At 40.6% G+C, this 21897-nt stretch overlaps 1 non-coding gene across 1 annotated transcript; it reads left to right on the top strand.

Moving 5' to 3' along the window:
* The first annotated feature begins 1159 nt into the window (after positions 1-1159).
* Positions 1160-1265, top strand: LOC122054356. Its single transcript, XR_006132679.1, has one exon. It is a non-coding gene; the product is annotated as a small nucleolar RNA R71 (small nucleolar RNA).
* The last annotated feature ends 20632 nt before the right edge of the window (positions 1266-21897 follow it).

Raw genomic sequence — 21897 nt, 5'->3', positions numbered from 1 at the left:
TTACCTAGGTTGAACTAAACAACATTTGGTTATATTTTATTCTCCATAACCTTGGTTATGTGATTAACTGGTAATCACATAACCAAGGTTATACATGATAACTTGAACCAAACGTATCCTAAGGGTTGTGTGGATAAAGGTGATGATCCTTGAGATGCTGCTTCCATAACACAGCTCCCTACACATTCTTCCATACCGTCATCATCAACACATATATCAAAAAATAAACCAACATCTATATCCTCAATAGGAGAATCAATAACAAGAGGATCAATAACTTCACTTGCAGTTTTAAGTTGATCTACCACATCACATTTATCATCTGAAAATTTAATCACTATAACACCCTATAAAATTTGGAGGTAGATATGAAAACTTATTTACCACTGCATTATCAATAAAATCCTCATATGAAGAGTTCTCATCTTCATATACATTCAAAAATCTGCACTTAACCATATTAGTGTCACAGAATTTTCCGAAGTCTTTATTTTCATTGACCCCCACTAACCTTTGTGGAAAAGGAACCCTTAGTGAAGGTCCTGGGAAAGATTGAACTTCTTTTTTCTCAAATTCCCTTTGAGCTTTTGGAGGAGGTCCAACTTGTTTATCTAGTATTGGTGTGATCAATCGTTGAGGGAAAGGTACTTGTGGCCTCTGGGAACTTCTTGGAGAAATGGAACTGAGTTCTTGTGATCTTCTATTATTCTTCTCCTCAATTTTAAACATGTCCTTCAGAAGTTCATCATGATTTTTTCCAATTCTCAACCCAACATCATCATACTTTTCACTAGATCTTGTCTGCGAAGAAGGGGGATCTTCTTTAAACCATTTTGAAACAATACTTTCAATCTTTGCCCCCAAATGTTTGAACTCCTCGCTTTGTGACTTGTGATTTTCAAAACTTATAGATGGTTGGGTTACAATTTGTTTGGCAGGCTCTATAGTATTTATGGCTTGCACTTCTTGAATGTTTGAGGGAGATTTCATCCAACTTATGTTCGACCATTCATGGAGGTCCAATGTCACTTGATCAATTAACATATATATTTCATCTACACTTTTGTTCATAAAAGAACCTTCAAGTGATGAATCCAATAAACTCCTGTCTGAGAAAGAAATTTTCCCATAGAATATGTGCAGAATCAACCATTTTTTAAAACCATGATGAGAGCACTATCTTTGAAGACTCTTGAATCTATCCCATGCTTTAAATAATGATTCTCCATATGCCTGAGCAAAATTTGTTATGCAATTTCTCATATACACTGTTCTGCTTGGAGGGAAAAATGATTCAGAAATTGCTTCTCCAATTGTTCCCAACTTGTGATGCTTTGAGGGCGGAGAGAATATAACCAAGTCTTGCTTTATCCTTGATACTGAAAGGAAATGCCATCAATCGAACTACATCTGCTGACACTCCTTCACATTTCACCGTATCACAAATCTCTAAAAGTATTTCAAGATACAGATAAGAACTATCTATAATTCTCCTCTAAATTTGTGACCTTGTATCATGGAAATTAACTCTGGGTCTAGTTGAAAACTTTCTGCTTCAATTTGAGGTTGCACAATGGGAGATAAAAGAGTATAGAAAAATTTCTCATGAGCCTGCTTGACATGTTAGTGCTCATGGATATTTAAGAAAAAATTATAAAAAGAATCAAAGACAAGAAATAAAATGCAATACGAAAGAAAGAAAATGCAGAATTTAAAGTGCATGAAAGAAAGTGCATAATGAAAACAAGAAAGAAAAGACAAAAGAAAAAAAAATATCTAGAATAATTCTTATGCTAATCAACTAATGTATTTATAAGTTCTTGTTATTCTTAATGCCTTTACGAAGTTTGATCTTCACATACACAAGAACAAGATTGCAAGATATGTTTGTTCAAAAGAAAATAAGAAAGAAAATAAATCAAAAGAAAAACAGAGAAAAGTTAGACTAGAATGTTAGAAATCAAGAATACAGAATTAGAATTGCAACAAAAAAGAATTGTCAAGAAGTAGAAAGATATACAGGGAAATGAAAACAGAATTCTAAAGATTAGATTCAACTATGCAAATGAAAAGAAAAGAAAAGTTACGTTTAGTCTAACTCAATTGATAATCTCTAATGTTATGGTGCAGTCCCCGGCAACAACGCCAAAAATTTGTTGATCGATCCGTAAGTGTACAGAAATGTCGTAAATAATAATAAAAGATATCGTATCCACAGGGACTGGAATAACCACTAAAGATGTCTCAACGTGAGTTAGCTAAGCAATTAATCAATGGATTGACAAAAGCAAAGTACAACTATGCAAAGTAAAACATAGAAACTAAAGACTAAGAAATAAGAATAAGGGTTATGATAACGGTATGTTCTAGGAGTTTCAGTTTCTTTGTAAGGTTATTCAATGTAAATGATCTACCAAATCTTATTCCTCAATTGTCCATCATTTGTAGAAGGTTTCCGGTTTCCTCTTACAATAGACAATCAACTTAGGACTATAATCTATATCTAAATGTGACCAATTAGGTATGAATCCTATGATGTCCTTACACGGGCTTGCCTGTCACGTGCGCCCCTCGGATAATCAACATAGGAATTCATTACTTCTCAACCTCATCAAGATACAAAAGATTAATGCACACAATCTATCCTACCTCCTTGAATAACCCTATTTCACTCTCAATATCATCCCTCAAACGTCCTTACATGGGCTTGTTCCAGTCACAACGTCCCTCGGGAAATTCAAATGAGAAACAATCTCTACAAGATCAACAAAATATTCAAACATTTAATCAAGTATGGGAATTTGGCCCAAATCACAACAATCCACACAAGATCAAAGAAATACAAACATGGCAAAATCATAGAAATAGGAAATTGGCAAATCCACAAGAGTTTTACATCAAATCATCTTACAAATACTCTCTCCATCCTAGAACAAAGAGATCTAATCCATTAAACAAGGAAAGAAATCCGAAGAGACAAAGATTACAAGCATTCTTGATCCCAAATCCAAGAAGAGATGGGAAGAAAGAAAAGCTTATCTACTACAAAGAATGGTCTTCGGATCCAATCCTTAATTCCGGAGTCGATTTGTAGAAGATCTGCCCTTGAATCGCCAGAAAATCCCTCCAAGATGGAGAAGAATCACCCAAATCTTACTCTCTCTCAAAGGGGAGAAGATCCCCCTTCAAATGGTGGAAGAAACCCTTATATAGAGCAGGGGTTTGGGCGCCACACAACCCCGAGACACGACCATGTAAGGCTCACATGGCCTGCCCTGTTCTCCTCTCTGCCAAGGTGACACGGCCATGTAGATTTACACGGTCGTGTACTGCTTCAGCACTGGATGACCAACATGGCCATGTGTCACACACGACCATGTTCTTCTCCTACTCTATCAAGGTTAGACGGCCGTGTGGATTCACACAGCCATGTCATTCTTATCCTTTGGAAACATTACACGGTCGTGTGGCTCACACAACCATGGCACATGTGGCTCACATGGTCGTGTGGAGCTCACACCCCCTTGCATGACCCTTGCACACCCCTTGTCTTGGCCCTTGCACACCCCTTGTTTTGGCCTTGAATGGCTATGTTTCATTACAACGTCTTTTAGACTACCAAGATGGGGTTTTCTTCAGTTTAAGTCTTCATCAAAGTTGTAGACCTTGAAGCTATCTACAAATCGGTATAAAGAATAGCCAAAAACTCCAACCGAGCATAAAGTTATGTTCATTTTACTTTTGGTCTATAGTGTTGAAAATTCCACATAGCCTGTACACGGCTGTGTGACATTCACACAGCCTCAACACGCCCCCCACACGGCCTTGACACGGCCGTGTGGGTGCCACATGGCTAGAATATGAAGAAAACTTAGTTTTGTATTCCTGTTTCACTCTTGAAGCTCTAGACTTTATTTAAACTCCGTTTTTACTCCAAATCACATCCTATCAATCAAAACAAGCAAAGAGTAGATCTCCGAATAAAATATGATGGAAGTATGACATTATAATGAAATAGGGTATAATAAACATAGATTATGCTAATGAAATACAAGTAGATGTGTGTCAAAGCATGTATAAAAGTGTATAAAATCTACGCACATCAAGTAGTAAAGAGACTGATGTGATAATTGTAAAGAACTAAAGGACACATGCTCAAGTATCAGAGATTAGATCATCTGGAGGTGATTAGATATTTAAAATTCGATTTACTAGATGTTTAGATAGTAGGAGGTCCATTTTAGGCTATATTTTTATGCTTGCTAGAGAGACTATATCTTAAAAGAGCGTCAAACAGACGCTAGTAGCCACTTCTACTATAGAGGTAGAGTTGATAGCATGCTATAAAACATCCAATTATAGGATTTGGCTACAAAACTTCATCACAATATTACAGATTATTGATGACATTAACAGGTCATTGAGGATCAATTGTGATAATAAAGCATAGAATTATATGCCAAGAACAACCGTAATTCATTGAAGTCGAAGCACATTGACATCAAGTTTTTAAAGGTTAAAGAAAAAGTTCAGAGTTGTGAGGTGATGATAGAGTTTATTAGCGTAGATTCCATCATAGCAGATCCACTCACCAAGGGCTTGGTGCCTAAGGTGTTTCATACACATGTTGTTGTCTTGTGTGTAAATACCCTGGGTTGATTTTGATGTGGTCAACTAAGTCAGGTTAGATCCTATTATGTTTGATGCTTTGTGTCTAAGTGTGTAGGAACTTAGGAAAACAATAAGTAGAGTGGAAGACACAGCGAACTAGAAGGATGGTACGGGAAGGGAGTCGACGAGCTCGGTGCATCAAAGAGATGAGAAACTATGGAAGAGGACATCAGTGGATGAGAAGAATGTGCATGATGTTCAAGGAATGAGAAGTGAGGGAGGAATCCTGCTTGAGGAGAAGGTTGAAGTTAGGTTCGGGTGAGCGCAATTCTAGATAGCTGGAGCATCACTCAAGCGAGCACAGAGAAAAGTCTATTTGGATGAACAATGCTCGAGGTGCCTCTAATGGCTTTAAAGGTGCCTCGAGCTCCAGCAGAGAAGATGCCATATATGAGACCCAAGGCACCTCCAGTGTGCTTGAGGATGACTCAGATAAACAGTGCTAAAAGTGCCTTCAAGCACATTGAAGTTGCCTCCAATGCGGCAGAGCTGCTAAGTGACCATTGCTGCATGGATAAAAGTTTATCCAATTGAGGATACCTCGAATGTCCTTGGAGGCACCTCTGAGCCACATCAACTAATAGTTACATCATCCTAGGAGGCTATAAAAAGGCCTCTAGAGCTATGAATTAAATAACAACTAGACAACAACTTCTGTAACTCATTCCTAGTATTTTTATAAGCTTTCAACGAGTGTAATGTTGGTGCAGGATACACCAAAATCAAACCTAAGTTTTGATGTTGTCAAAAGGTTCATGTTAAGTCTTGTTGTGATCTAACAAGTTGACTAAGTGTACATGCTATTTACTTAACCGGGAAAGACCTAGTTGGAGGCTAGGAAGAAGAAGTCTTAGCAGATTGTGGAACCCAAGTGGAAAGACCAAGTGGGTCAAGAGTACCCAACACTTGATAGTGAGATCGAGAGGTCTGGAGGATCGAAGATCAAGAGAAAGTCTTGGTGAGCCGATCAACGCTAAGTGAAAAGTCCAAACATATCTGAAGGATCAAAGTTTGATAGGTAGGTTGAGGTAAACAACTGGAGGAGTAACAGTGAGGTCGTGTTCCCGAAGGGAACAACCTAACCTAAGGTTATTGATCCAATTGAAGAAACCGAGAAGGTTTCTAAGTTGAGATCAAGATAGTTGAACTATCTATTATTATTATCCATGCATTCTATATATTACTATGCTAATCTCTGTTTTGCAAGAATATACTATTAAACTCTATTTTGCAGGTTCGACCTGGTCGGTCGATCGAATAGGAGGATCGGTCGACCGTGTTGGAGAAATCCCAATGGTCTGTGCGACCATGTGTTTTGGTATTTGGGAAAAGGGTTTAAGTTAGGATTACCCTCATTATTTGATATGTGTATGTGAGTGTGTATGTTTGCAGGATACACATATGATTCAGCTTGATGGCTTCGGGTCTGGTGAAGGATGGAGCATTTGAGGGACCGTGGACAAGGTAGCAAGGACAAGGGATGAGGGAAGTGACTTCGAGGCATACATGAATGATAGCATTGGGGACGAGCCGCGTGCTTGAATGCATCTGAGGGACAAGAGCCAAAGGAAGTAGGCTTGAAGGTAAGAGGTCAAAGCTACGAAGAAGAATCAAGTGAGTCGTGAGGATCCGAGTGCAAGAGAAATATACTCGGGAAGGGGAACCCTAGGTTTAGGGTTGTACTAGTTGATTGGTATTGGATCAGTCGACTGGTGGTTAGTAGAGATAGGTTCTGTGCCCGAAACGGCTAGGATCAGTCGACTGGCCCATGGACCAGTCGACTGATAGAGAGCCGTTAGAGTACCATTGGGCTGGCACCAGTCGATTGGTGCAAGGACCAGTAGACTGGTAATGGTAAAATAGCAAGAATGTTTTCTTTCAAGCTTTATAAAAAGGAGCTTGGGATGGGCAGCCAAGTTGAAGAAATTGGACTTGATTAAAGTCTAATTAGTAGTCTACTAGTTCTCAAGTGCTTGTGTAATCCAAGAGTTCTTGGTGAGTTTTGTGGTGAGGTTTCTCCACCCACAAGGAGTAACTTGAGATAGCCAGAGTTTACTGGGGGCTAATCCACCGATGGATAGGGATTATCCACCTTACGGACAATGGTGGAGTAGGAGCCCTAATCTCCGAACCATGTTAATGATCGTGTAGCTTGGTTTGATTTCTTTTCTTATCATCAGCATTCATATTTGTATTTGTATTACTGTTATTCAGCTTGCACACTAACAAATACGTAGGAAGCTATAGAATTGGGGGTGCCATCCATTCAACCCCCCTTCTAACCGGCCGCAAGAATCCCCTACAAGTGGTATAAGAGCAAGGATGCTCTCCTTCGCACTAATCGCCGAGGAAGCAAGAAGATGGCTGACTTGATAGCACCTCCAAAGTTTGAAGGAGGAAGCCTTAGGGATATCACATTTTGTATGATGAAGATGGAAGTCTTCTTCGACACGGATTGGGACACCATGATGGTGATCAAGGACCCGTTCGAAGTCCCAAGAGATAAGAAGGGAAAAAGACTCTGACCACGACATTAGACGGAAGAGAAAACCTCATGATCGGAGGAAAATTCAAAGGTAATATCAATCTTAATAGATATATTATCGTCTAATGTGATAAGTGGTGTAGGTGAATATAAGAACGCCCATGATTTGTGGAGCAAGGTGAAGATAGTTCTACGGGAAGAACCTAAACCTACACAAGAAGAAGAAGAACCCAAGGAGATGAGTTTAATTGGTCAAGTTGAGGAGAAGCAAACGAAAGTTGAGCCATGCTCAACATCCGAGGAGAAGGAAGATGAGGTATCATCAACATCCTCAAGGGTTGAAGAATCCAAGACAATTGAAGAGGATGTCTTTGGAAGTTAAGATAGCATGCACTTCCACCGAAGTGAAGTCAAAAGATTACATCATTTGCTTCAGATGCAATGAGAAGGGACACTACAAGAGTAGATGTCCATTGGGTAAGAAAGATGTAACTCCTAAACTCACTAAAATTATTTTAGATACTAATGTGAGTTGTAGGGATAATGGTGCCAAGAAGAAGAAGGAGAAGAAATAACACATAGTGTGCTTCATGTGTGGTGAGCGGGATCATTACCACACAAGATGCTCAAGGAAGGGAGAGTTCAAGAAGTTGGAGCATCTAAAGAAATGGGAGAAGAAGAAGAAAAGCTCGAGTCAAGGGGGAGCTTAAAGGGTAAGGAAGGTACACCCTAACTTGAAGTTTAATTAAAATTTAAACTCCTCCATGCATTCTAGAAATAATTGTTATTATTTACCCATCCATAATTTTAGCAATATAAGTCCATTCGGCGGTGTAAGTCTAAGTATGTAGCCTTGGCAATGTAAGTCCATTCAGGGGTGTAAGCCCAAGTGTGTAGCCTTGACAACGTAAGTCCATTCGGTGGTGCAAGTCCAAGTGTGTAGCCTTGGCAATATAAGTCCATTGTTTCTTTTTAGCATATTTATTTTCTATATATTTTCCTTAACTTAAACGTATTGCCAAACATTAAAAAGGGGGAGATTGTTGGAGCAATCCCAATGATCCATGTGACCATATTCTTTGGTGTTTAGGCAAAGAGTTTAAGTTAGGATTACCCTCATTATTTGATATGTGTATGTGAGTGTGTAGGTTTACAAGATACACATATGATTCATCTTGATGGCTTCAGATCTGGTGAAGGATGGAGCATCCGAGGGACCGTGGACAAGGCAGCAAGGACAAGGGCCGAGGGTAGCGACTTCAAGGTATATACGAAGGATGGCATTGGGGACTAGCCACGGGCTTAAATGCATCCGAGGGATGAGAGACAAAGGAAGTAGTCTTGAAGGCAATAGGTCAAAGCTATGAAGAAGAGTCAAGTGAGTTGTGAGGGTCCGAGTGCGAGAGAAATGTACTCGAGAAGGGGAACCCTAGGTTTAGGGTTGTACCAGTCAACTGGTGCTGGGATCAGTCGACTGGTGGTGAGCATAGAGAGGTTCTATGCTCAAAATGGCTGGGATTAGTCAACTGATCCATGGACCAGTCGACTGATAGAGAGCAGTTAGAGTACCGTTGGGCTAGCACCAGTCAACTGGTGCAAGGACCAGTCGACTGGTAATGATAAAACAACAAGATTGTTTTCTTCTTAGCTCTATAAAATGGAGCTTCGGATGGCCGGCCAAGGTGTAGAAATTGGACTTGGTTAAAGTTTAATTAGTAGTCTACTAGTTCTCAAGTGCTTGTGTAATCAAAGAGTGTTGGGACTTTCGAGCCGCAAAAATCACTTTTTACGTTGCGAAAACCCCGAAGTCTTGCCACCGGATCCATGCGAAGATAACAAAAATTTACATGTACATGTTTTCTATCCTAGATCTACCTTAGATCTACATGATATAGAGTTTATACCTTTGATGTGAAGCCCTTCGCTTATCCCGCTCGTCCAAAGGTGTTGCCGGATCTCAAGAGTGTCAAGTGAACACTCCTCTATGTGTATCCACACGAACAATAGGTGGGAAAAAACACCTAGAGTGTGCTAGCACTCTTGGATATTTCAGCCAAGGAGGAGAGGAAGAGAAGAGGATGAGAGGAGGAAGAAGATGAAATTAAGGTTGCCTTGAATTAGCACACAAATGCACTAAATCCCATTTGATTCAAGTCAATTTAAATTAATGAATCTATATTCATTGAATTAAATTGACTCAATGAATCCAAGTCTAAATTAGACTCATTTAACACATGAATCAAATTGAGTCCAACTCAATTAGTTTAATTTGGATTACTCTTAATCCAATTTGGTTCATCACATGAACCTAATCCTCTTGGTTCATCATATGAACCTAATCCCCATCTAATTTCCCTTTGTGTGTGACCCTATAGGTTCTTGTAACGTTGGCAATGCTCCTAAACCCATTTAGAAGCATAAGTAATGAGCGATATCTAGCAACACATCATTATACTACCCAAGTTACAAGAATGTTGAGATCCAACATCACCTTGTGACTACTAATTGTGACTCTCACAATATATGACAATGTCCTTCTATCCTTGACATCTAGATTGAACAACTTGAGGCATAGACCGTGTCATCCTCTAATAAATCTAAATCTTGAACTCCAAGTAGACTCACTATAATCAAATGAGCTCAATATCTCATATTGGCTCATTTGGGTATGCCATGCACTTAGTGGTCACACTCTATCAAGAATAATAATGTCACTCCCGTCATATAGGAGGGATAGATCCCATCTACATCACTCACATCCCTCCGCATAATTTGTTACATACTCAGTAATCGCCTTTATAGTCCACCCAATTACGGGTGACGTTTGACAAAGCCAAAGTATGCAACTCCTTATGTAGGGAACCATGTTGACTTCAGGTCCAAGGACTAATAGTCAAACTAATAGCCACATGAGAAAGTATATGACACTCATATAACGATCTATGATACTTTCTCTTGGCGGATCATTCAATATACATTCTCCAATGCATACCCATGTGTCAACTTGATATCTCTATATCCATGACTTGTGAGATCAAGTCATCGAGTTGACCTACATGCTAGTCTCATCACATTAACATTGTCCCTGAATGTTAATACTTGACTAGGAATGATTAAAAGTAGTGTTCCCCATATCATCTCACTATCGATTCAACCAATCAATTGATATAGGTAAGAACCTTCTACTCAAGGATACTATTATACTTAGTTATTTGGCACCAATACAAGTAAGTATAATAACCATAAACAAATGCCTTTATAAATATATAGGAATATGATACATCAAGTCCATACAACAATCATCACATGATTGGCTCTAGGGCTCTAACTAACAATCTCCCACTAGCACTAGTGCCAATCAGTATAGGCTCTAAGGCCCAATGACTTAGTGTGACCATCATGCTTTCTCTACGCCAAAACCTTGGTCAAGGGATCAACGATGTTAGCTTCTGTGGGTACTATGTAAATCTTCACATCTCCTCTATCGATAATCTCCCGAATGAGATTGAAGTGCCGTAGTATGTGTTTGGTCCGCTGGTGTGAGCGAGGTTCCTTAGCTTGCGCAATTGCTCTATTGTTGTCACAATAGAGCTCTATAGGATCTGCTATGCTAGGAACCACCCCAAGCTCAGTAATGAACTTGTGGATCCAGACTACCTCCTTTGCTGCTTCTGATGCAGCAATATACTCGGCCTCTGTTGTAGAATCAGCAACTGTGTCCTTCTTCGAACTCTTCCAGCTCACAGCACCACCATTCAAGCAAAACATGAACCCAGACTGCGATCGATAATCATCCTGGTCAGTTTGGAAGCTGCATCACTGTAACCCTTTACAGCTAGCACATCATCACCTCCATATATCAAGAAATATTCTTTAGTCCTTCTCAAGTACTTAAGAATATTCTTGATCGCTATCCAGTGACTTTCACCTGGATCTGATTGGTATCTGCTCGTCATGCTCAAAGCACACGAGACATCAAGACGAGTACATAGTATGGCGTACATGATAGATCCTATGGCTGAAGCATAAGGGATCTGATCCATGCGGTCTCTCTCCTCTCTAGATGAGGGACTTTGAGTCTTCGAAAGACTCACACCATGTGACATCAGCAGAAATCCCTTCTTGGAGTTCTGCATAAAAAATCGTAGTAATACCTTGTCAATATATGTACTCTGACTTAGGCCAAGCAATCTCTTAGATCTATCTCTATAGATTTGTATGCCTAGAATGCGGGCTGCTTCTCCTAAGTCCTTCATTGAGAAACTATTCCCCAACTAAGTCTTTATAGACTGCAGCAAAAGGATGTTGTTCCCAATGAGTAGTATGTCATCCACATACAATACAAGAAAGATAACTGTGTTCCCTACAACCTTCTTGTAGACATAAGGTGTTGGGTTTTTCGGGCCGCGAAAACCGCTTTTCGCGTTGCGGAAACCCCGAATCACCCAAGCCACGGATCTCGTGCAAGGTAAAACCGAACGAAAATATGAGTACGAGTTTGAAAACTTTAATCTACAGTAGATCTACATAAGGATAAACCATTTATACCTTTGTAGCGAAGCCCTTCGCTTTCCCGTTCGTCCAAGGTGTTGCCGGATCTCTAGACCGTCAAGCGTCGGTCCTCTAGATGTATCCACACGGACACGTAGGTGGAGAAAATCTCACACAAAGGTGTGCTAGCACCTTGGTGAGATTCGGCCAAGGCAAGGAAGAGAGGGAGAGGGAGAGCTTGAGAGGAAGAAGGAGGAAGAAAAACCACACTTGAATCAAAATGAATTCACACCAAGAAACAAAGTGGCCGGCCACTTCTCAAAAACTCACAAAATTAATTGCATTAATTGCAATTAATATGAAACCATTAAGAGAGTGGCTTTGTAACTTCCATGAGGTAGCACCCATGATGATGTGGAACATCATTATTGGTCCACCTAATGCCAACTCACCAATGAGGTGGTAAAAGGTCAAGTCAAAATTGACCTTTGGTCTTCCTTCTCTAGTCAAGTCAAACTTGACTCAATATCTACCATGGTTGATCTAATCCAACCATTTGATTCAAGCCAATTTAATATAATGAATCTAATTCATTAAATTAAATTGATTTAATAAGTCATAATCTAAATTAGACTCATTAAATACATGAATCAACTTGAGTCGAACTCAAGTTAGCCCAATTAGGATTACTCTTAATCCAATTTGATTTATCAAATAAATCTAATCCTCTTGGTTCATCATATGAACCTAATCTCCATCTATTTGTCCTAAGTGTGTGACCCTATAGGTTCTTGTAACGTTGACAATGCCCTAAACCCATTTAGGAGCATAAGTAATGAGCGGTATCTAGCAACACATCATTACTACCCAAGTTACAAGAATGTCGAGATCCGACATCACCTTGTGACTACCAATTGTGACTCCTCACAAAATAATGACAAGTGTCCTTCTATCCTAGACATCTAGATTGATCAATATGAGGCATAGACCGTGTCATCCTCTAATCAATCTAAATCTTGAACTCCAAGTAGACACACTCGATCAAATAAGCTCAACATCTCATGTTGACTCATTTGGGCATGGCCATGCACTTCGTGGTCTAACTCTATCAAGAATATTGATGTCGCTCCCGTCATATGGGAGGGATAGATCCCATCTACATCACTCACATCCCTTTGCATAATTTGTTACATACCCAGTAATCGCCTTTATAGTCCACCCTGTTACGGGTGACGTTTGACGAAACTAAAGTACATAACTCCTTATGTAGGGATCCATGGTGACTTCAGGTCAAAGGACTAATAGTCATACTAATAGCCACATGAGAAAGTATATGACACTCATATAACGATCCATGATACTTTCTCATGGCGGGTCATTCAGTATACATTCTTTAATGCATACCCATGTGTCAGCTTGATATCTCTATATCCATGACTTGTGAGATCAAGTCATCGAGCTGACCTACATGCTAGTCTTATTGTATTAACATTGTCCCTGAATGCTAATACTCGACTAGGAATGATTTAGAGTAGTGTTCCCTATATCATCTCACTATCGATTCAACTAATCGATTGATATAGGTAAGAACCTTCTACTCAAGGACGCTATTATACTTAGTCTATTTGGCACTAATATAAATAAGTATAATAACCAAACAAATGCCTTTATTAATATACAAGAATATGATATACATGAGTCCATACAATCATCAAATGATTGGCTCTAGGGCTCTAACTAACAATCTCCCACTAGCACTAGTGCCAATCAGTATAGGCTCTAAGGCCTAATGACCTAGTGTGACCATCATGCTTCCTTTGTGCCAAAGCCTTGGTCAAGGGATCTGCGATGTTAGCCTCTGTAGGTACTCTGCAAATCTTCACATCTCCTCTATCGATAATCTCTCGAATGAGATGGAAGCGCCGTAGTATGTGCTTGGTCCGCTGGTGTGAGCGAGGTTCCTTTGCCTGTGCTATAGCTCCATTGTTGTCACAATAGAGCTCAACTGGGTCAACGATGCTAAGAACCACCCCAAGTTCAGTGAAGAACTTGCAGATCCAAACTGCCTCCTTTGCTGCCTCTGATGCAGCAATATACTCAGCCTCTGTTGTAGAATCAGCTACTGTGTCCTGCTTCGAACTCTTCCAGCTCACAGCACCACCATTTAAGCAAAACACAAACCCTGACTGCGATCGGTAATCATCCTGATCGGTTTGGAAGCTGGCATCACTGTAACCCTTTACTGTTAGCTCATCATTGCCTCCATATATCAAGAAATATTCTTTAGTCCTTCGTAAGTACTTAAGAATATTCTTGACCGCTATCCAGTGACTTTCACCTGGATCTGACTGGTATCTGCTCGTCATGCTCAAAGCATACGAGACATCAAGTCGAGTACATAACATGGCGTACATGATCGATCCTATGGCTGAGGCATAAGGGATCTGATCCATGCGGTCTCTCACCTCTCTAGAAGAGGGACCTTGAGTCTTCGAAAGACTCACGCCATGTGACATCGGCAGAAATCCCTTCTTGGAGTTCTGTATGGCAAACCGAAGGAGTACCTTGTCAATGTATGTACTGTGACCAAGCAATCTCTTAGATCTATCTCTATAGATCCTGTATCCCTAGAATGCGGATGCCTCACTAAGTCCTTCATTGAGAAGCAACTCCCAGCCGGTCTTGACAGACTGAAGCATAGGGATGTCCTTCCCAATGAGTAGTATGTCATCCACATACAATATGAGGAAGACAACTATGTCCCCTACAACCTTCTTGTAGGCACAAGGCTCATCTTCGTTCTTGATGAAACCAAACTGTTTGATCGCATCATCGAATCGAAGATTCCAGCTCCGAGAAGCTTGCTTTAGTCCATAAATGGACCTATGCAGCTTGCATACTCCGCTAGTATGCTGTGGATCTACAAAACCCTCAGGTTGTGTCATGTACACATCCTCGAGTAGGTTTCCATTCAGAAACGCGGTTTTGACATCCATCTGCCATATCTCATAGTCATGGTAGGCTGCAATAGCAAGCATGATCCGAATGGACTTAAACATCGCTACTGGAGAAAAGGTTTCATCATAGTCAATACCATGAATCTGCTTGAAATCTTTAGCTACCAAGCGACCCTTATAGATAGGTCCATCCATGTTAGTCTTTCTCTTAAAGACCCACTTACACCCAATGGGTTTTACCCCTTCAGGTGGATCAACCAAAGTCCATACTTGGTTGGTGTACATGGATTCCATTTGGGATCTCATGGCTTCTAGCCATTTCTCGGAATCTGGTCTCATCACAGCTTCTTGATAGGTGGTAGGCTCATCCTCTATGAGCACAATGTCGTCATGGTCAGACAAGAGAAATGAGTATCTCTCAGGCTGACGATGTACCCTATCAGACCTGCGAAGAGGTATGTCTACTTGAACCGGTTGTTGTTCCTCAACTCCTTGTGGAACAACATCATCCACAACACTTTGTGGTTTCAGTTCAATTTCCATCGAGGCATTAGTGCTATTGTTCGCATCTTGAACTTCTTCAAGATCGAACGTGCTCCCACTAGTCTTTCTAGAAACAAAGTCCCTTTCTAGAAAGACCGCAGTCTTTGTCACAACTACCTTGTGCTGACTGGGAATGTAGAAATAATATCTCTTAGTTTCCTTGGGATATCCGATGAAATAGCACTTGTCGGATTTGGGTCCTAATTTGTCTGAGACTTGACGTCGTACGTAAGCCTCACAACCCCAAATCCTCATGAAAGACACTTGGGCATCTCTCCCAGTCCATATCCTATATGGTGTCTTTATCACGGCCTTTGATGGAACTCGGTTGAGTATGAAAGTTGCCGTGTCTAGAGCATATCCCCATAGATATGTCGGAAGATCTGTGTGACTCATCATAGATCGTACCATATCTAATAAGGTACGATTCCTCCTTTCGGATACACCATTCCACTGTGGTGTTCCAAGAGGAGTGAGTTGAGATAAAATCCCACACTCAGCTAAGTAGTCACGAAACTCATGGCTTAAGTATTCACCACCTCGATCTGATCGAAGTACCTTAATACTCTTGCCAAGCTGGTTCTGTACTTCATTCTTTAATTCTTTGAACTTTTCAAAGGATTCTGACTTATGTGTCATCAAGTACACATAACCATATCTACTGAAGTCATCAATAAATGTGATGAAGTACCTATAACCGCCTCTAGCAACGACATTGAATGGGCCACATACATCTCTATGTATAAGTCCTAACAAATCAGTCGCTCGCTCGCTGTGCCCACTAAAGGGAGTCTTGGTCATCTTGCCTCGTAGGCATGACCCACAAATCTCATATGATTCAAAATCAAATTAGTCCAGCAAACCATCCTTATGGAGCTAGGATAAGCGCTTGTCATTTATATGACCTAAGCGACAGTGCCAGAGATAGGTTTGGTTCAGGTCATTTGACTTGAACCTCTTGGTATTTATGTTATAAATAGGGCTCTCAAGGTCTAGAATATAGAGTCCGTTTATTAGTGGTGCACTATAATAGAACATATCTTTTAAATAAACAGAACAACATTTGTCTTTTATTATAAAAGAGTATCCTTTCTTGTCTAAACAAGAAACTGAAACTATGTTCTTAGTAAGAGCAGGCACATAACAACAATCATCTAAATCTAGTACAAGCCCAGAGGGCAGAGATAGCTGATAAGTTCCTACAGCAATAGCAGCAACCCGTGCTCCATTGCCTACTCGTAGGTCCACCTCGCCCTTTGCCAATGCTCTGCTATTTCTCAGCGCCTACACATCAGTACAAATGTGAGAAGCACATCCAGTATCTAATACCCATGATGTAGAAATAGATAGATTGACTTCTATAACATATATACCTGAAGTGGAAGTCTCACTTCGCTTCTTCTTAAGATCCTCCAAGTATACCTTGCAGTTCCTCTTCCAGTGCCCGGTCTGACCGCAGTGGAAGCAGGTAGCATCCTTGGCGACCCCTCCTTTAGGCTTCAGTGCCTTGCCTTTGCCCTTGGTTTGGGACTTTCCTTTACCTTTGGGCTTGCCCTTGCCCTTGTGCTTCTGGACCATCAGAATGGGCTTAACCTTCTTAAGGTTAATCTCAGCAGTTCGTAACATACTAAGTAGCTCGGGCAGTGGCTTGTCAATCTCGTTCATGTTATAGTTGAGAACGAATTGACTATAGCTATCTGGCAAGGACTGCAAGATCAAGTCAGTGGCCAGCTCTTGGCCAAGTGGGAACCCCAGTCTTTGTAGGTTCTCTATGTACCCAATCATCTTGAGTACATAAGGACCTATAGGAGCCCCGTCTGACATCTTGCACTGAAACAGTGCCTTCGAGATCTCAAATCTCTCATGCCTCGCTTGTCCCTGATATAGTTGGCGAAGATGCTCAACCATATCAAAAGCGCCCATCAACTCATGTTGCTTCTGAAGCTCTGAGTTCATGGTCGCGAGCATTAGACAGGACACATCTAATGCGTCGTCTTGATGCTTCTTGTAAGCATCTTTGTCGGCTCGCGGGGCATTGGCAGGAGGAGCCTCCGGAATGGGCTGCTCCAGAACGTACAGCTTACGCTCCTGGGTGAGAACTATTCTCAAGTTCCTGTACCAGTCCAGGAAATTCGCTCCGTTGAGCTTGTCCTTCTCAAGGACAGATCGCAGGGAGAAGGAATTCGTGTTCGACGTCATGGTTATCTACAACAGAAAAATTTACAGAAATAAATATCATATTCTTTTAAAATTCATTTAATTTGGCCTTTTAATTAAATGATGCTCCCACTGAATTCTATAATTCTTGTGGGACAAGATCCACATCATACTAACCCTTGAGTTAGCTTTGGCTAATACGCCCAAGGCTTAGTATGATCGGTAGGTAACGATTACCAATTACATCTCTATGCAACTCTTGTTTATAGAATCAATATCCGCATTTATATTAGAACTCGAGTTAGCTTTGGCTAATACGCCCGAGAGTTAATATAGATGTGATATTGACCTATCTTTCCAACTATTGGAAGAATGCCTATAGTTGACTCGATCCAACCGAGTAACTATGAATACTCAATCTAATTGAGTTTGTATTCACCCATGCGTTGATAGACGGGACCAAGATTGTCCCTCCGTACCCTACCAAGATAATATGTATTGCTCTGCTTTGGCAGATTCAACAATACATGTGATCGAGGTAGTGATAGGTATCACGGCACGGTTAGGCATTTCAGAGTTGGTTCGATCTAGATCTAATCTAATCGAGAAGGATGCATCTTGTGCACGACTTAGATCTCATCTAATCGCAAGGGTGCATCATGTGCACGACTTAGATCTAATCTAAACGTTAAGGCACTAATTAATTAATTAATTATTAAACATGCATCAAATACATAACAATTAATTAATTAATCTATTTGTGATTTAGTCATGGCCCTACTACGATCTTCTCAAGCCAATGAGAAGATCGAATGGTCAACCTAGGGTCAACAGCTTCTCCAAGCTCCTCCCTTTGACCACCTTGTGTTGCTCGTGCCCACCTCGGTACTCCGTCTCGTGTGGACCCTCCACCGCTCCAATTTGTACATTACAATTTGAAACTCGAGTTACATTCGAGTCTAAATCTAATTTACAATCAGAATATAAGAGAGAGGCACGACTCGCAGGTCGCGAAAATAAAATAAAATTACAAGCACACACATCACATAACGGCACGCAGGCCGTATTATGAATTACAACACATTATCCAATCAAATTGGGCTTTGGGCCATGACTATCACAAATTAATATATAATTCAAAATTATATATTTTTCATAATTTTCTATAATTTTAAAATTAATTTTTACAATTTTACGAATAAAATTTCCCGGCGGTCCCGTTTAGCGGTTTCGGGCGCAATCGCGGAACGGATCCCCTTGCGGGGCCCAGGGGCATCGCCCCTACCCGCGATCTAACCATTGCGAGGGTTCCTTTGCGATCCAACAGCGCCTAAACCCGCTGTCCCAAAACGATTTGGGTCGAGACATTGCCGTTTCGGAAAAATCTTCCCGGCGGGTTCGTTTTTAGCGATTTCGGGTGCGATCGCGGAGCAAATCCCCTTGCGGGGTTAGGGGCAGTACCCCTACCCACGATCTAACCATCGTGAGTTGCTCCTTTGCGATCTAATGGCACCCAAGCCCGCTGTCCCAAATGGATTTGGGGCAAAACGAAGCCGGTTTTGAAAGATCTTTCCGGTAGCCGAAGCCTACAAGTGCCGAGACACTTGTGCTTCGCTTCTACGGAAAAATTACCCATAAAATCATATAAAAACTAATTTTTACAGAAAATCACAGAAGGTTTTATTTTTCATAAAAATAAAAACAAACTCGTACAAGCCTTGCACGTGGCTCTGATACCACTGTTGGATTTTTCGGGCCGCGGAAACCCCGAATCACCCAAGCCACGGATCTCGTGCAAGGTAAAACCGAACGAAAATACGAGTACGAGTTTGAAAACTTTAATCTACAGTAGATCTACATAAGGATAAACCATTTATACCTTTGTAGCGAAGCCCTTCGCTTTCCCGTTCGTCCAAGGTGTTGCCGGATCTCTAGACCGTCAAGCGTCGGTCCTCTAGATGTATCCACACGGACACGTAGGTGGAGAAAATCTCACACAAAGGTGTGCTAGCACCTTGGTGAGATTCGGCCAAGGCAAGGAAGAGAGGGAGAGGGAGAGCTTGAGAGGAAGAAGGAGGAAGAAAAACCACACTTGAATCAAAATGAATTCACACCAAGAAACAAAGTGGCCGGCCACTTCTCAAAAACTCACAAAATTAATTGCATTAATTGCAATTAATATGAAACCATTAAGAGAGTGGCTTTGTAACTTCCATGAGGTAGCACCCATGATGATGTGGAACATCATTATTAGTCCACCTAATGTCAACTCACCAATGAGGTGGCAAAAGGTCAAGTCAAAATTGACCTTTGGTCTTCCTTCTCTAGTCAAGTCAAACTTGACTCAATATCTACCATGGTTGATCTAATCCAACCATTTGATTCAAGCCAATTTAATATAATGAATCTAATTCATTAAATTAAATTGATTTAATAAGTCATAATCTAAATTAGACTCATTAACTACATGAATCAACTTGAGTCGAACTCAAGTTAGCCCAATTAGGATTACTCTTAATCCAATTTGATTTATCAAATAAATCTAATCCTCTTGGTTCATCATATGAACCTAATCTCCATCTATTTGTCCTAAGTGTATGACCCTATAGGTTCTTGTAACGTTGGCAATGCCCTAAACCCATTTAGGAGCATAAGTAATGAGCGGTATCTAGAAACACATCATTACTACCCAAGTTACAAGAATGTCGAGATCCGACATCACCTTGTGACTACCAATTGTGACTCCTCACAAAATAATGACAAGTGTCCTTCTATCCTAGACATCTAGATTGATCAATATGAGGCATAGACCGTGTCATCCTCTAATCAATCTAAATCTTGAACTCCAAGTAGACTCACTCGATCAAATAAGCTCAACATCTCATGTTGACTCATTTGGGCATGGCCATGCACTTCGTGGTCTAACTCTATCAAGAATATTGATGTCGCTCCCGTCATATGGGAGGGATAGATCCCATCTACATCACTCACATCCCTTTGCATAATTTGTTACATACCCAGTAATCGCCTTTATAGTCCACCCTGTTACGGGTGACGTTTGACGAAACTAAAGTACATAACTCCTTATGTAGGGATCCATGGTGACTTCAGGTCAAAGGACTAATAGTCATACTAATAGCCACATGAGAAAGTATATGACACTCATATAACGATCCATGATACTTTCTCATGGCGGGTCATTCAGTATACAATCTCTAATGTATACCCATGTGTCAGCTTGATATCTCTATATCCATGACTTGTGAGATCAAGTCATCGAGCTGACCTACATGCTAGTCTTATTGTATTAACATTGTCCCTGAATGCTAATACTCGACTAGGAATGATTTAGAGTAGTGTTCCCTATATCATCTCACTATCGATTCAACTAATCGATTGATATAGGTAAGAACCTTCTACTCAAGGACGCTATTATACTTAGTCTATTTGGCACTAATATAAATAAGTATAATAACCAAACAAATGCCTTTATTAATATACAAGAATATGATATACATGAGTCCATACAATCATCAAATGATTGGCTCTAGGGCTCTAACTAACATAAGGTTCATCTTCATTCTTGATGAAACCAAATTGTTTGATTGCATCATCGAATCGAAGATTCCAGCTCCGAGAAGCTTGCTTTAGTCCATAAATGGACTTATGCAGCTTGCATACTCTACCAGTATATTGTGGATCTACAAAACCCGCAGGTTGTGTCATGTACACATTCTCGAGCAGGTTTCCATTCAGAAACATGGTTTTGACATCCATCTGCCAGATCTCATAATCATGGTATACTGCTATAGCAAGCATGATCCGAATGGACATAAACATCGCTACTGGAGAAAAAGTTTCATCATAGTCAATACCATGAATTTGCTTGAAACGTTTAGCTACCAGACGACCCTTATATATAAGTCCATCCATGTCAGTCTTTCTCTTAAAGACCCACTTACACCTAATGGGTTTGACCCCTTCAGGTGGATCAACCAAAGTCCATACTTGGTTGGTGTACATGGATTCCATCTCGGATTTCATGGCCTCTAGCCATTTCTCAGAATCTGGGCACATCACAGCCTCCTGATAGGAGGTGGGCTCATTCTCTATGAGCATAAAATCATCATGGTCAGACAAGAGAAATGAGTATCACTCAGGCTGACGACGTACCCTATCAGACCTGCGAAGAGGTATGTCTACTTGAACTAGTTGTTGTTCCTCAACTCCAGGTGGAACAACATCATCCACAACACTTTGTGGTTCCAGTTCAACTTCCATCAAGGCTGCAGTGCTATTGTTCACATCTTGAACTTCTTCAAGATCGAACGTACTCCCACTAGTCTTTCTAGAGACAAAATCCCTTTCTAGAAATACCCCAGTCTTAGCCACAACTACCTTGTGTTGACTGGGAATGTAGAAGTAATATCCCTTAGTTTCCTTGGGATATCCAATGAAATAGCACTTGTCGGATTTGGGTCCCAGTTTGTCTGAGACTTGACATCTAACGTAAGCCTCACAACCCCAAATCCTCATAAAAGACACTTGGGCATCTCTCCCAGTCCATATCCTATATGGTGCCTTTATTACAGC

The sequence above is a fragment of the Zingiber officinale genome, chromosome 3A, assembly GCF_018446385.1.
Source record: "Zingiber officinale cultivar Zhangliang chromosome 3A, Zo_v1.1, whole genome shotgun sequence".
Taxonomy (NCBI): Eukaryota; Viridiplantae; Streptophyta; class Magnoliopsida; order Zingiberales; family Zingiberaceae; genus Zingiber; species Zingiber officinale.
The sequence above is the reverse complement of the archived record's forward strand: the minus strand, read 5'-3'. Positions and strand labels throughout refer to the sequence as shown.